Below are 13750 nucleotides of genomic sequence, written 5' to 3' on the forward strand. Positions count from 1 at the left end.
CTCTCTGTCAAATAAATAAATAAAAATCTTTAAAAAAATAAAGTAGCTAATTAAATACATCTTCTTAGACAGTTTGTCATGATTTAATAAGAGAACAAAGACCATAATGGAATTGCAACTGATTACTACATCCACTGCCTTACAACAAAATTTCCTCTTCACCAATACATGTGACATTGTCTTTGGCTTAGAAGCATTTTTTTTTACCTAATTTTTTATAAATACTTTCTCTAACCCTAAACTTCGCAGTGAGAGCATGCACATTTCATTTATTCCCTGATTTTACCTAACAGAAAAGCTCAAGTGATCCACTTCAGTAAGCAGACATCTATGTAGGGCGTCAGGATTTGGGGAAAGTGTCACTGCATTTAATTTGTCAACCAGCACACTTACCTGGCAGTATGACAGTAAAATAAGTGGCAAACATTCATAGAACATTTAATTTATATAACCATATATAAATAATTTTTATATATAACTGAGAGTTCCTCATGCTTTCTTGCAGAGAAGTACAATTATTTACTGTGGCTTTTGTTTAGGGTTGAAGAGTGGCTCAGAAAGAATTTTAAATATAAGCTTGAGGATAAGTCTAATTTGGTGAAGTCATAATTCTCTTTCCTATCACATTCATTTATAGCTATCTCCTCTGCTATATACAAATATATGACCTGTGTAGCTATGTTAAACTACATCAGTCTGAAATCGAATCGCTCAAAATATATCCAAACCCAATCCCAACAGGATTAGGATAAAAGACAATTCTCAGGAATAAAGGACAATTCACACTGAATCAGCCTAATTTTGATGTTCTGGTGTCTTACAGGAGTGACTTGTCAGTTAAAATTAACTCCGTGCTAAAAGAAAATTAGGAGACCAAATTGTATAAAAACAATTAAATGGCTTGAGGGGGGCAGAATTAAAAAGAGGAAGTATCAGCTGAATTCTTTCTTCCTTTACCGGGTCCCCTGCCTCCATCCCACTCAGATTGTGTACAAGGAGAATTTTGGGTCTCCCAGCCAACAGAGGGAGCCACACCTCACTCCTTCAACAAACTTTGGCAACCTCCCTTTGGAGTGTTTGGGAGAAATAAAAATGAAGACTATCTATGCCCTGACTATAAGAAGCAAGTTTCTCACCCTCCTGATACACAAGGGGCAGGAATATCAAGAGTCAGTTGCTCTGATCTGCTATCACTGAAGAAAATCTCGTGTCATCCTTGGATAACATGACCACACAAACCAAAACTTTCTCAGGTTTCAGAATACCTGAGTGAAGAACTTCAGAGAGCCAAAATACACCTCCTCTATTTACAATCAATTCAAGCCCGTGTGTATATGCATGTGTGTGTGTTTCTGATTCATTTACCTTTCCTATCGCTCAAACTTCCCTCAGTCCCTCCTTCCAGAAAATAAAGTTATGTCAGTTATCCTTTAATATTTTAAAACGATGGCATATAAGCTAATTACCATAGGCACAGAATACAAAATTGAGTCATCTTGTTTCTCTATTATCCTTTTGGCTAGATGTTTTCTTTTTTAAAAAAAGATTTTATTTATTTATTTGACAGAGAGACACAGCGAGAGAGAGGGAACACAAGCAGGGGGAGTGGGAGAGGGAGAAGAAGCAGGCTTCCCGTGGAGCAGGGAGCCCGATGTGGGGCTCGATCCCAGGACCCTGGGATCATGACCCGATCCCAAGGCAGACGCTTAACAACTGAGCCACCCAGGCACCCCTGGCTAGATGTCTTCATGCAAATTATTAAACAGCATCATCTTGGAAGGTATTTACACTCAAATAAAAAGGTTTTTAGTGGATTTTAGGGTATTACATGCAGTATGATAGGATAAAGCCAGCAACAGCTTCAAACTAGATTCAAGATTAGTGAAACCTTTAGAGAGCTATTTTTCATCATTTGAGCACCACCAGATGACAAGAACAAATTGTTTTGTTTCTGATTTTTAACCAAGTAGTTTAGTTATTTATTATCTCCTCGAAACAAATTTACCCAAATGTTCCTCGCTAATATAATACCGCTGCTTGCTGAAATTTAAAGCATCCCCTAGCAAGTTGAGAGATAAAATACTTCAGTTTCCCATTGTCTACTGGGAGTCAAAATTAAATCTGGGCAAAATAGACCATTCCATCTTAAAAACGTATATTGTGAGTGACAGTCCCTTGCATGCCACTCTCCTATAAAAGTTGGCCTCTGATGAATAGAATGAATTTATGTTAAAAATCGGAAGCAGAAGTACAAAGCTTCCACATGGAAGTAAGATGGTGCCAAAGAAAAGATTTAAATATTGGAACTGAAAATCAGGATTTTATAGCCAACATCTGAAATATATGACACATTCAAAATTCAAATAGAGATTAACTTCCTGTCCAATTTACTAATTCTCTTTTCTTGGCTGTACACTTGACTGTGCACATGATCCACAGCCTGACAAATTTGAGCAACCGTATTGTCTGCTAAAGTTGTTTTTTAAAAAATCCCATTCTTAATCGTTTATCACTCTTCAGTTTCAAAAATGGAAGTCAATCAGATGAATATTAAGAATACGCTTGTGTAAAAAAAAAGGATACTCTTGTTATAAATGAGTTGTGTTAATGGTTCTTGCCCACCAAGATCCATACTGTTTAGCCCAAATCAGTTACAATGCAAATATTCTGATTAATATTATCTTTGTAACAACTTGACCTGGTAAACCTACACACCACTGCCACTGACCTCTGCTCAAGTCAATCAGGGTACATGGGATGCAGTAATCATAGCACTGTAGCACTGTGTGAATAAAAGAACTTAGGAGCCTATTGTGTATGTGTCATTGTGTGTGCATGCATTTCTGGGGGAGGCGGGCGGTGAATGTGAGCAAATCTTCCCAAAGATAGCTGAGAGTAGTTGACACAGTAGGTTAAAGACAGGGGCTTTTGAAAAAAAATATATTTTTAAAGATCTTATTTATTTGAGAGAGAGCATGAGCGGGGAAGAGGGGGACATGGGGAGCGGGAGAAGCACACTCCCACCTGAGAAGGGAGCTTGACACTGGGCTCAAGAGGCGGGGCTCGATCCCAGGACTCCGGGATCATGACCTGAGCAGAAGGCAGACTCTTAACTGACTCACTGGACACATGAGCATGTTACTGATGAAAATAAAAAGGAAAACTAAAGATGAGCACATTCCATCTGGAGATCAGTGTCAGCAGATTACTGAACTGAAGGCATGAGAAAAACCTATATTCACATCATATGACAAGAGACAATAAAAAGACAATTGATGTAAAGTGTCTAGCACAGTGCCTGGTGCACCATATGTGCCCTGTATGTTATCAACTATTATTTTATATATTGAAAAAGAAAAACCAGGAATAGCCATAGAAGTTACCTATTAGCTTTAGCTTGTAGTTATATATGAACCAAAGCAAACTGTTATCACTTACTTTTCGTAGACTAGTTAGTATGCTGTGAGTCTATTTAACTCATTTAAAGTCCTTTCTTCAAGAATTCCACGTAGCAGATGGAGAAGAAACGTGATTACTAGGTGCTGTTATTGTTTTTAATCTGATATTTTAAATGAGGTAATTTATTTAAAAAGTCTAATATAGGGGTGCCTGGCTGGCTCAGTTGGAAGAGCATGCAACTCTTGATCTCGGGGCTGTGAGTTCAAGCCCCATGTTGGGTGTAGAGACTACTTAAAAAAAATTAAAAATAAGGCTAATACAGATGGTAACGTGTGATGGTTTTGTATGCATACTGTCCATTAAACGTGTAACTGTCCTTCAAATTTTTCTGTGATTCTAAATACTCTTTCCAACCCCACATCTCCTTTACATCTCCATCCTCATATGCTCCTGCCTGGAAAAATTCCAACTCTGTATTAAACCAAAAGTTTGTGCATCCACCCTAACACCCAAACTGTGGCATCTTGCTGAAGAAAATTGTATAAATGCTCTTGCATAGAGTAAGTCAATGGTTCTCATGTTTTAACAACTATAGTAAACATGAGGATTTGCTTTGTTTGGTAGTTGTGTGTGTGTGTGTGTGTGTGTGTGTGTGTGTGTGTGTGTGTTTTCTATTCAGAAACTCTACTGTCTTTGGGGAACCGTTTCTTCCAATCATGTGATTCAGTTGTCTGGCAAATTATACCAGCCTGCTTCTCTGACCAGAGAAACTCAGACGTGATGAAATCTATACAATAATAGTATCTCATTTCCCTATTTCTTTCTTAGGAAGATTCTATTTTTCCAGGAGTACTTATGGTTGCAAAAGCTGAAATGCTTAAAGTCTGAATCCTGATGCGACGAGGCTATTTCCATCCGTTTGCTCTCACTTATAGAACCAGTAATTTATTATTTATTATTTTTTTTCTTAAACTAGTTAGGATGTGTTTTCTAACTCCTACAACTGATAGTACTAATACAATACCAAACTCCCTACAATGAGTTTTTTTTTTTTCCCATTCTATTTTTCTGTGACTAACAGTCAATACTATATGCTTAACTGACTGAGCCATCCAGGAGCCCCAAATATAACAATTTCTATTAGAACGCCTGCATGGCTCAGTTGGTTAAGTGTCTGCCTTCGGCTCAGGTCATGATCCCAGTCCTGGGATCGAGTCCTGCATCGGGCTCCCTGCTCAGTGCAGAGTCTGCTTCTCCCTCTGCCTGCCCCTCCCCCTGCTTGTGCTCTCTCTCTCTCTCTCTCTCTGTCAAATAAATTAAATCTTAAAAAAAATTTCTATTAAAGAAGATGGAAGTGTAATACTATTGCTAAGACAGTGTTCAATGATCAATGATTATAATAGAAAAATACAGATAATCTATTCTTTCTCTGAACTCTCAGCATTCATTCATAAGAAATACTGAGCCTTACACATATGCCAAACTTCACGCCAGAAATCTAAATACATGTGCTTTTTTAGATTGATTGTTAAAAATAACTAGTGAGATATCACCAATAAAGAGTGTCTAATAATCTTTGAGACATATTCCTTTGTCTTATCTGTTCTTTTAATGTGCCTTATAATCTGTTTTAAAATGTGAATTTAATTTAATACTACTTTTTTTTAGCTTAATGGAAGAAGAAAGAACTGGAAAATCACTCTGGCCTTTTAAAAGCTTACTTCTACTTTTAGCAAATAACATTTTACATTTATTCATCAAGTAACTGCTATTATGTATTTGTAATATTATAGTTGCTGTGTTTTTGAAGTTTCCATCATGTTGCTAGTAAATTTAAGAATTCCTTAGTAACTGCCCCAGCACATTAACCAATCAATGAGCCAAAGTCCTCTAAGAAGAGTCGTCACAGTAAAAGATAATAGACCCAGGTGTCTTTGCTATAGTTAATTACCTAATTACAAAGACGCTCAAGTACTCCATCCCCAAGCCATACTATGAGGCTAGCGACACAATTGGAAAGATCACCCTACATGAAAAAAAAAATTTGTAATATTCACCAAAGGAAATGTTCATCACTTCTGCATAAATTTAAAAATAAACTGAGATTAAAAAAGAGAGAAGAGTAAATTCTTTTGATTTGAGTAGAGACAGCATTCTATTATGTGTCTATTCAATGCTTGCACAATGTCTACAATGTTGTATGAACTACTATTGAATGGACAGATAAATGAATAAATGAGTAACATAAGCCTAGAAGGAACTATTAGAAATTCTAGACTAAAAATAACAACAAAACACACACAAACGTACATATGTGCACACACATAATGCATCAGAGCAGAGAAAAAGCATGTAGCTTTAAAAAAGTTCCAAATAAGCCAAAATGTACATCACTTTCACTCTAAAAGAAATCAAAGAGGAATTCCAATTGGACTGTGATTTCAGAGTTCCTTGGTTGTTGAACTTTAAAGATCAATTCCTATTAAACACTAAAAGCTATAGCAATTTATTTCTTTTTTTTTAGTGCTCCAAATAAAATTAATATATATATGATTTAAACTGCAGGAGAAAAGCAAAAGTAGAATATGAGAAGATAAATATATTATTTTCTTCAGCTACCAAATCCCCCAGGAAACTCAGCCCAGAATTGGACAAACACATCTATAATGCTGAGGAACTTGCTTTAATCTCCTTTAATCTATAAATCTAATGAAGCTTTGGGTATAATCATCTAAAACATTAAAGCTTAATCCACCAACATATTCTATTTTCTATGCTTCTTCCTATTGACTTTGATAATCCACAGATTCTCTTGACTCATGATCAAAGTTAATAGCACTTGATCATAACAACATATGATGTCCTAGTAATAGAGTCATGTTAATTTGTCCAATTGTAATATTAGCACTGCCTTTTCAAATTAATCATTATCGACTTCAGAAAATTATCATACCAACACAAGACTTTCACTACGAACAATGAATTACTGAGCATAAAATAATCTGGTCAAAATCAGAGCTTGGGAAGAACATTAAACTAATAACCATTGTATCAATTTAGTTTATCTTTCACTGGGGTTAAGGGACTATACGGGATGGGAAAGAAGGAGGAGAAGAGATTTTGATTATGTGTGCATTACATGAAAGGCATTTACATATATCATTAAATGTTATAAAATTTCCTGAACAGGGGTGTCTGGGTGGCTCAGTCAGTTACGCGTCTGACTCTTGATTTCAGCTCAGGTCATGATCTCGGGGTCCTGGGAATGAGTCCCATGTCTGGCTCTGCACTGGGCTTGGAGTCTGCTTAAGATTCTCTCCCTCTCCTCTCTCTGTCCCTCCTCCCCGGCTTGTGGGCACACACATGTGCGTGTGCTCTCTCTCTCTCTCTCTAAAGTAAGAGTAATAATAATAATAATCCCTGACTATCATAGATATGATCTTATTGAAAATAATAAATCGATAAAAACGTAATTAGCCTTATATCATGCTATCACTTCGCTTGTTGGATTTCCCTTCCTCCTCTCCATCCTAACTCCCCACTATGGAGAGAATCAGTTTGGCACTCTAAGGTGAAAAGCGGGGCTGATATAAATACATCATTGTTCAGCCTGGGTATTTTATTAGGTTTAAGTTCCTATCAGGGAGGCAATAGTCTTAAAAGCCAGTCTTACTAGAGAAGAGATTTCTAAATTTAAAGAATAGATAACTTTATATAGAAAGACAAAACTAGAAATTCTAAACAATAAGCAAGAGTTAGAACACAGCATATGGAATAGGGGGTGTTCCTTCCCATGAGCAAATAATTCCTGAGACTCTCCTGAGTTGGGTTGTAAGAGCACAGAGTGCGAAGAGGGAAATATACATGACCTAGCTCCTCTTACAGGCAAAAAATAATAAGAAAGGAAAGAGGCATTTGGGAGAAATTTTAGAGGAAAGGGAAAAATGCCACCTTTCCTATTTAGAATTATGGAATAATGCCTTTTCACACCTTGTGTATAGCCATGAAGCTTTTCTTGTTGTGCAAAATCTCCCCCCACTTTCCCACTTCAAATCACAGTTAGGTACCCCTGTTAATACCTCTCATAGCACCTTCTGACATTTTCCTCCTCTATAAATGAGGGAGAACAATAGTAAGTAGGAAACTCACTGGTTTATTGTGTGGAATTAATGAGTGAAAAAGTCAGATCTAAAGATCAGCTAAACCCCCTTCCCTCAATCCTTGTACTTATCACACTGTATTGTGTTCACTCATCTGAGCCCTGTAAGGGGAGAGACAAAATCTTGATCATCTTTGTGTTCAATGCCTGGCCGGAAGTCCGTCAAAAATTACGTGCCAACAACTGAACTGAACAAGGCTGCCTTCCTCAGAGTTGTTGAATGATCTGCTTAATGATCTTTATCCTCCACAGACAAGGTCTTTGAGAACAGGTTTCCACCCCTACCTTCAGTTTGGTTCCCCAGAAGCAGACGCTCGAGGATTTAAACACAGATAATCAATGTGAGAGGTGACCCCAGGACATACTAATAAGACAGTGGAGAAGTGAGATACGGAGACAAAGGATTTCAATGTGAGGTGTATTAAAGAGCAGGTAGGCAACCAGGGCTCAGAGCCTCTGGGAACCACTGTTTATCAAGGGTAGTATTCACCAATATCAGTCATCACTGCTTGAAGGTGTTCATTTCTGTCCCCACTGAGGGCACTCAAGCAAAGATTTGCAGATGCTTGACTAGAAAGCTACAAAGTGTGTGTGTGTGTGTGTGTGCACTGAGAAGATGTGGGCAGGGAATCAACATCTATTATAGGCACATAAAGAGTGTTGTAGAAATATTTACTGAGCACATGGCTAAATCAACAAATGGCTTTAAGCACTGACTAGTTAGCAGTGTGACTTCTTAGGCTTTGGTTCCTCAACTACAAAATGATGACTCAGTTGATAAATATGGTCTCTAGAATCCTTCCACCTATATATTTTGGTATTTCCACTGAGTAAGTGTTTTGTTTTAGATCACACAAGAAGATCCAATAGCTGTGTTCATCTATTTCTTTCAGTGAGCCTTTGATTACTTCCTCTTCTCCTGTGAAAACTCAACAGAATTTAAAGAGGTATCTTTCAGTTCTGAAAAACAAAGGCAAAGCTTATTCTTTTTATTTCACTTGAAATTCCTCTAACATATGTACAAGAAGCTCTACATATTATTTTTCTTTATATCTTGAAAGATCAAGTCAAAGTATATTCATTTATCCCTGAAAAAAATTAACTGTTTTTCTGAGGATGGACATGTTGAGATAGAAATATTCCCCAAAATAGCTTGAATGAACCTCTTTAAGCTGTAATATGAAAAAAATCAAACCCCTTTACTCCTACCAAACAACAACCCGGCCATCTCTCCATTATAGCATAAATTAAGTGTTCTAGATCAACCGCTGCTACCTTTCATTAATATAATGAAATACCATTCATGTATGTTTAACTGAAGTCAAAAGCACAGGTTTTTCTAGGGGACAGATGACAGTTTAAATCTGTACTACCTCTCTGTGAAAATAGCTTCACTAACAGCACAAAGAAAGGAAGGCTGTTGCAGAAGAAATGAAAAGAATAATTTCTGACATTTTAGAAACCTCCATTCCACCTGAATAACACAGAATTGCTTTGGAAACAAAAAAACAAATTGCTACCAGCCTATACTTCATTAGCCTAGTCTCATTTAATTAAGTTGTATTTCATATAGCTTTATTTCAATTCAAACTATTCACTCAGATGTAACTGTCTCTAATTAAAACATGCATAATTGTTAAAGTGTTAATTTATGAAAGCCACAATCCAAAAGATTCTCAAGGAATCCAAAAGATTCTCAACATACTCCTAGTTGCATTTGGTCTGTTGGGCAAAATTTTTAAAAAGACGGACAGAGAAAGGAAATTCTGTGGATCAGGCTTCTTCCCTCAGACATACTTTTAAACATTATTCATTTTAATTTTCATAATGTGTTATTTTTTAAGGAAATGTAATCTTTTTTCTTGAGAGTATTAAAGATATGCTTCAAAATATTACAGAGTTCTACCAAGCAGAGGCAACATGACGTAATACAAATAACAATTTAAAAAATCTGAATTCTAGGGGTGCCTGGGTGGCTCAGTTGTTAAGTGTCTGCCTTCGGCTCAGGTCATGATCCCAGGGTTCTGGGATCGAGCCCCGCATGGGGCTCCCTGCTCCACGGGAAGCCTGCTTCTCCCTCTCTCACTCCCCCTGCTTGTGTTCCCTCTCTTGCTGTGTCTCTCTCTGTCAAATAAATAAATAAATAATCTTAAAAAAATCTGAATTCTATTCTTCAGTTCAATTATTAATTTGTCGTGGCAAACACATTAATCTATCCAAAGTTGTTTGTTATCTATTATATCACCTGGACAAAGAACTCCAACTTCAAAGGGTGACATGATAATGTAATAATTTAACTGAAAGAACTTTGTAAATTTTGAACATATATATGTAATTAATATTATCTAGTAGTTAAATTATATTTAGACTGTTTTATACAATTATAACCAAGGCCATTATTTAAGTACCCAGAAAATATTTGTTTCAGTGATATAATTATACAAAAAGAATAGAATAAGAGAAAGTTGAAATATCAAATAAAATTTTCCTAAAACAAACAAAAAAAGGCATTTATCTTGGCTAAGTATAAGTAATGAAATTTAGATAGTTTCAAACAAGAAATTGAGGACAAAGGAAGATTGATGAGCTAAAGAACTTGCCTAAATGACGATATTTCAATCACAAGAGGCTGGTGTCACTTCAGTGGAGAGCAAAAATCCTGCAGAGAAGCCAAGCCAATTATAGAGTTGTCTACATTTTAAACTATGCTTCCAGATGTGTTACTGAACAAAGGAACACATCAACATACTCATCGTTTGATCATACTGGCTTCTTTCCGATTGCATGAGAAAATCAGTATGAAAAATATTTTACATTTAAAGAATCAAAAAATTTCAAAGTCAATATCCAGGTGAGAAGTGGGAAGAGAAGGTATTAGCAGCCAATTAACCTTTACAGACATAATTTCCTCTCTACAAAATTAGAAGGCTGTGTTTTTTCCTCCAATCTGTTGTATATTTTGGCCACTTTTATGGATTATTTGTTTGGTAAAAATATAGCAGCTCTAGAAACATCCAAGAAGAACAAGTAAACTAAAAGCAGTGCAAATGAAATTATCATATTTTACATGTTAAAGGTAAATTTTTCAAACAGTATACAACAGGGTATGAGAGAAACCTAAAAATGATTAATCAAGGCTGGTAAGTATTAATATGCATAATGTCCTTTCCAGTCCCCATCAAATAAATGATACAAAAATCACAGTTATGTAACTGACCTAGTATTGATTACAAACTGCTTAGGATTCCTCAGAAAAAGAAATCATAGCTCAACAAATATAAAAAGTTGAGGAAAGCTTGGGCTAAGAATTTTTAGGTATAAGCTTTAGAAAATGTTAGTACTTTAGCACTGCAAGATAAAATAGAGATCAGAGGACATCCAATTAAATGTGAATTTTGGATAGTGACATTTTTAGTAGAAAGTATGTTTCAAACCTACACGAAAGATATATTTATTGTTTATCTGAAATTCAAATGTAATCAGGCACCCTGTATATTATGTACTAAATCTAGAACCCTAATGTGTAAGATACTATTATAGCACTTAACTATATTTCATATTATTTCCATTTTATTATTTTTCCAACAATTTTAAAATTACATATTGTTGCAGGAATGTTTTGAAAGGGACAGAGATGCTGCATCATTGAATACTAGAAATTAAATCTGGAACAAGCATCTCAAAGTAGGAACATCAAAATTACAAACTGCTCCAGCCTTTAGAAAACTTAACTACCTAGAAAATCCAAGGATTATTTGTTTTGCCAAGTTGCAATAAATCTTTAGGCAAATGCATTTTATGCTTCAATGATATTTCCAATTTTACATATAGAATTATCTGGCATTGTTCATTTAATTATATTTGAAATATACCAAGGCATCATCAAAATGACTGCATCAATAATTTAGCAGCAGTTTGTTATTTATGGATCCTTTGACAAAAGTCACAAAAGAGAAAGATGGCTGTCAAACCTACCAAAACACAGATCACCTGGGTTGATGGCCATGACCTGACCAGCCAGTTAGTTACACACTTAAATTCAAACCTATCATGTGATCCTTCTAACTTTGCACACCAGGTTAAATGGTACAACCTTCCCAGACAGAGGTGATGCCTGACGTCAAAGATACATGAAATGCTGACAACTTGGTAAAACCCACAAACTAAGAATCTTAAGTGACACTTAAGTAATGTTCTTCCTGTGGCCACCAGTTATTTTGTTGGGATGATGATAAGTCTAGCTTCCTTGGGAATTCATAAAAAGGACACAGGACTATATGCAATAAAACTTCTAGACAGTTACAATGTCTAAACTAAAGGCAAACTAGTCATATATAAACAAAACAAAGTACGCTGAAAGTACAAGGTGATAAGTTATATATAATTAAAATATATATGGATTTGTTTTTAAGATTTTATTTCCCTAAAAGTTAGTTTAATCATTGTGGACTTAATTTCTAATTTCCATAAGTATAAGGTAATAGATCAATCACACAATTAAGAGTTGCTCATTTTACTATTTTTCTCCAATCTTCATTTAAACGACTCTTGGATCTATAGTAGCATCTAAAAATGACAAATTACATAAAAGGATATAATAGATCATCAGATCTCTACATGCAATAAATATAAATTTATTTGTGATAAAATACCACTTTTACAAATTCCAATGCCTTAAAACTTTTAACCACAGTCTCACTGATGTTTGCATGACCACTTATTGATATTTAATTGACCAGTCACTGATTTATAACTGGGTTTTGTATAAGGACATCAAGAAAGTTGTATTTGAAATGCTCTAATGGAGATTTTTCTAAATTTCTCTCCCTATCCACCAACACCCTTTAAGTGTTATTGTTCTAGAGTTTATGATTCCATTCATTTTTTCTTAAATTTTATTTTTAAGTAATCTCTACAGCCAAAGTGGGGCTTGAACTCACAACCCCAAGATCAAGAGTCACACGCTCCATCAACTGAGCCAGCCAGGTGCCCCTATATGATTCCATTTTTAGAGCAAACCACAAAGCACCTACTGAACAGGTCAGTTAAAATAAATATTTCAGCAACAATAATTTTTTTAAACCTTATAAGAAGGAAAAGGTTAACCACTACAGAACCTATAATCCTGCAATGAAGCATTAAATTTAGCCATGAACTATTTGACAGACTGGAAGAAAGGAAATTGTGATCAGTAGCATCAGTCTAGTCTGATGAAAAAGATAAACAAGATTTTTCCCTTGAGCCATAAGCTTCATCTTGTAACCAAAGCCTGAAGGACATTGAAAAATACAACGGCCAAAGGTCTTCAAAGGTGTTTTCCCAGCAAACATAAAAAAAAAAATTCTTCAAATAGTCTCCCTACCACCTCTGTCTCCATACACTGCCATACATAATAAGTATTATATGTTTGTATACACAGACAATAGACAACGGTCTAATATCATTCTTTCTATTAAGATTTTTTAAGTATTTTGCAGCACAAAACTTTAAGTGAAGTATTTTAAGAAATGCGTGAGTTTTGTACATGTACAGAGGAAAAAGAGAACCTAAGATGACCAGCCTTCATTTTTCTTCCCAGAAAGAACACTACAGCACATGGAACATATACGCATGTTCACAAAAATACTGAAAAAGTCTTGCACTGAGCTTAAAATGAGGTATAAAATAGGATTCAAAAAGTGAATGCCAATTGATCTTTATAGAGCCAGATTTGTAAAACAAGGTATAAACAAAATTAATGATAATGCTGTGTCCATTGCTGATAATTTAGCATGGAAAACTATACAACCTCATGCAATACTCTCAATTATCAAGGAGATGTATATTATGATAATCTGCAGATGAGGAAACTGAGGTTTAGGATGGTAAGCCAATTTCTCAAAGTTTCTCAGCGAGGAGCAAAACAGAATTCGAATCTAAATCTATCTAACACAAAAGCTCATGTAATTTCCTCTAGAGCAAGTGAATGTCCTCCTTTCATTTACTAATATCACACTAGTGTACTCTATATTTGTAAATATAATACATATACCGATAAACAATAGAAGCATCCTTACTACGGGAATACTAAGTCTTAAATCTCTCAATTTCTAAATAACAGTATTCCCTCCTGGTCAGCTTCTAAAATAGTATTTTCTGCCATTAGTGAAAGAAAATCAGTTCCTCAAAGCTTAAATTTTCTCTAAATTGGTC

General features: G+C 35.4%; 1 protein-coding gene across 7 annotated transcripts in view; it reads right to left on the reverse strand.

Moving 5' to 3' along the window:
- The window catches only part of CACNA2D1 (calcium voltage-gated channel auxiliary subunit alpha2delta 1), a 474147-nt gene that overhangs the window by 187568 nt on the left and 272829 nt on the right, over positions 1–13750 (reverse strand). The gene's annotated exons all lie outside the window — the stretch shown is intronic.

This window comes from Eumetopias jubatus, unplaced genomic scaffold, assembly GCF_037043125.1.
Source record: "Eumetopias jubatus isolate StellerSeaLion01/CBP00866 unplaced genomic scaffold, mEumJub1_p1.0 scaffold_14, whole genome shotgun sequence".
In the NCBI taxonomy this organism is placed as follows: domain Eukaryota; kingdom Metazoa; phylum Chordata; class Mammalia; order Carnivora; family Otariidae; genus Eumetopias; species Eumetopias jubatus.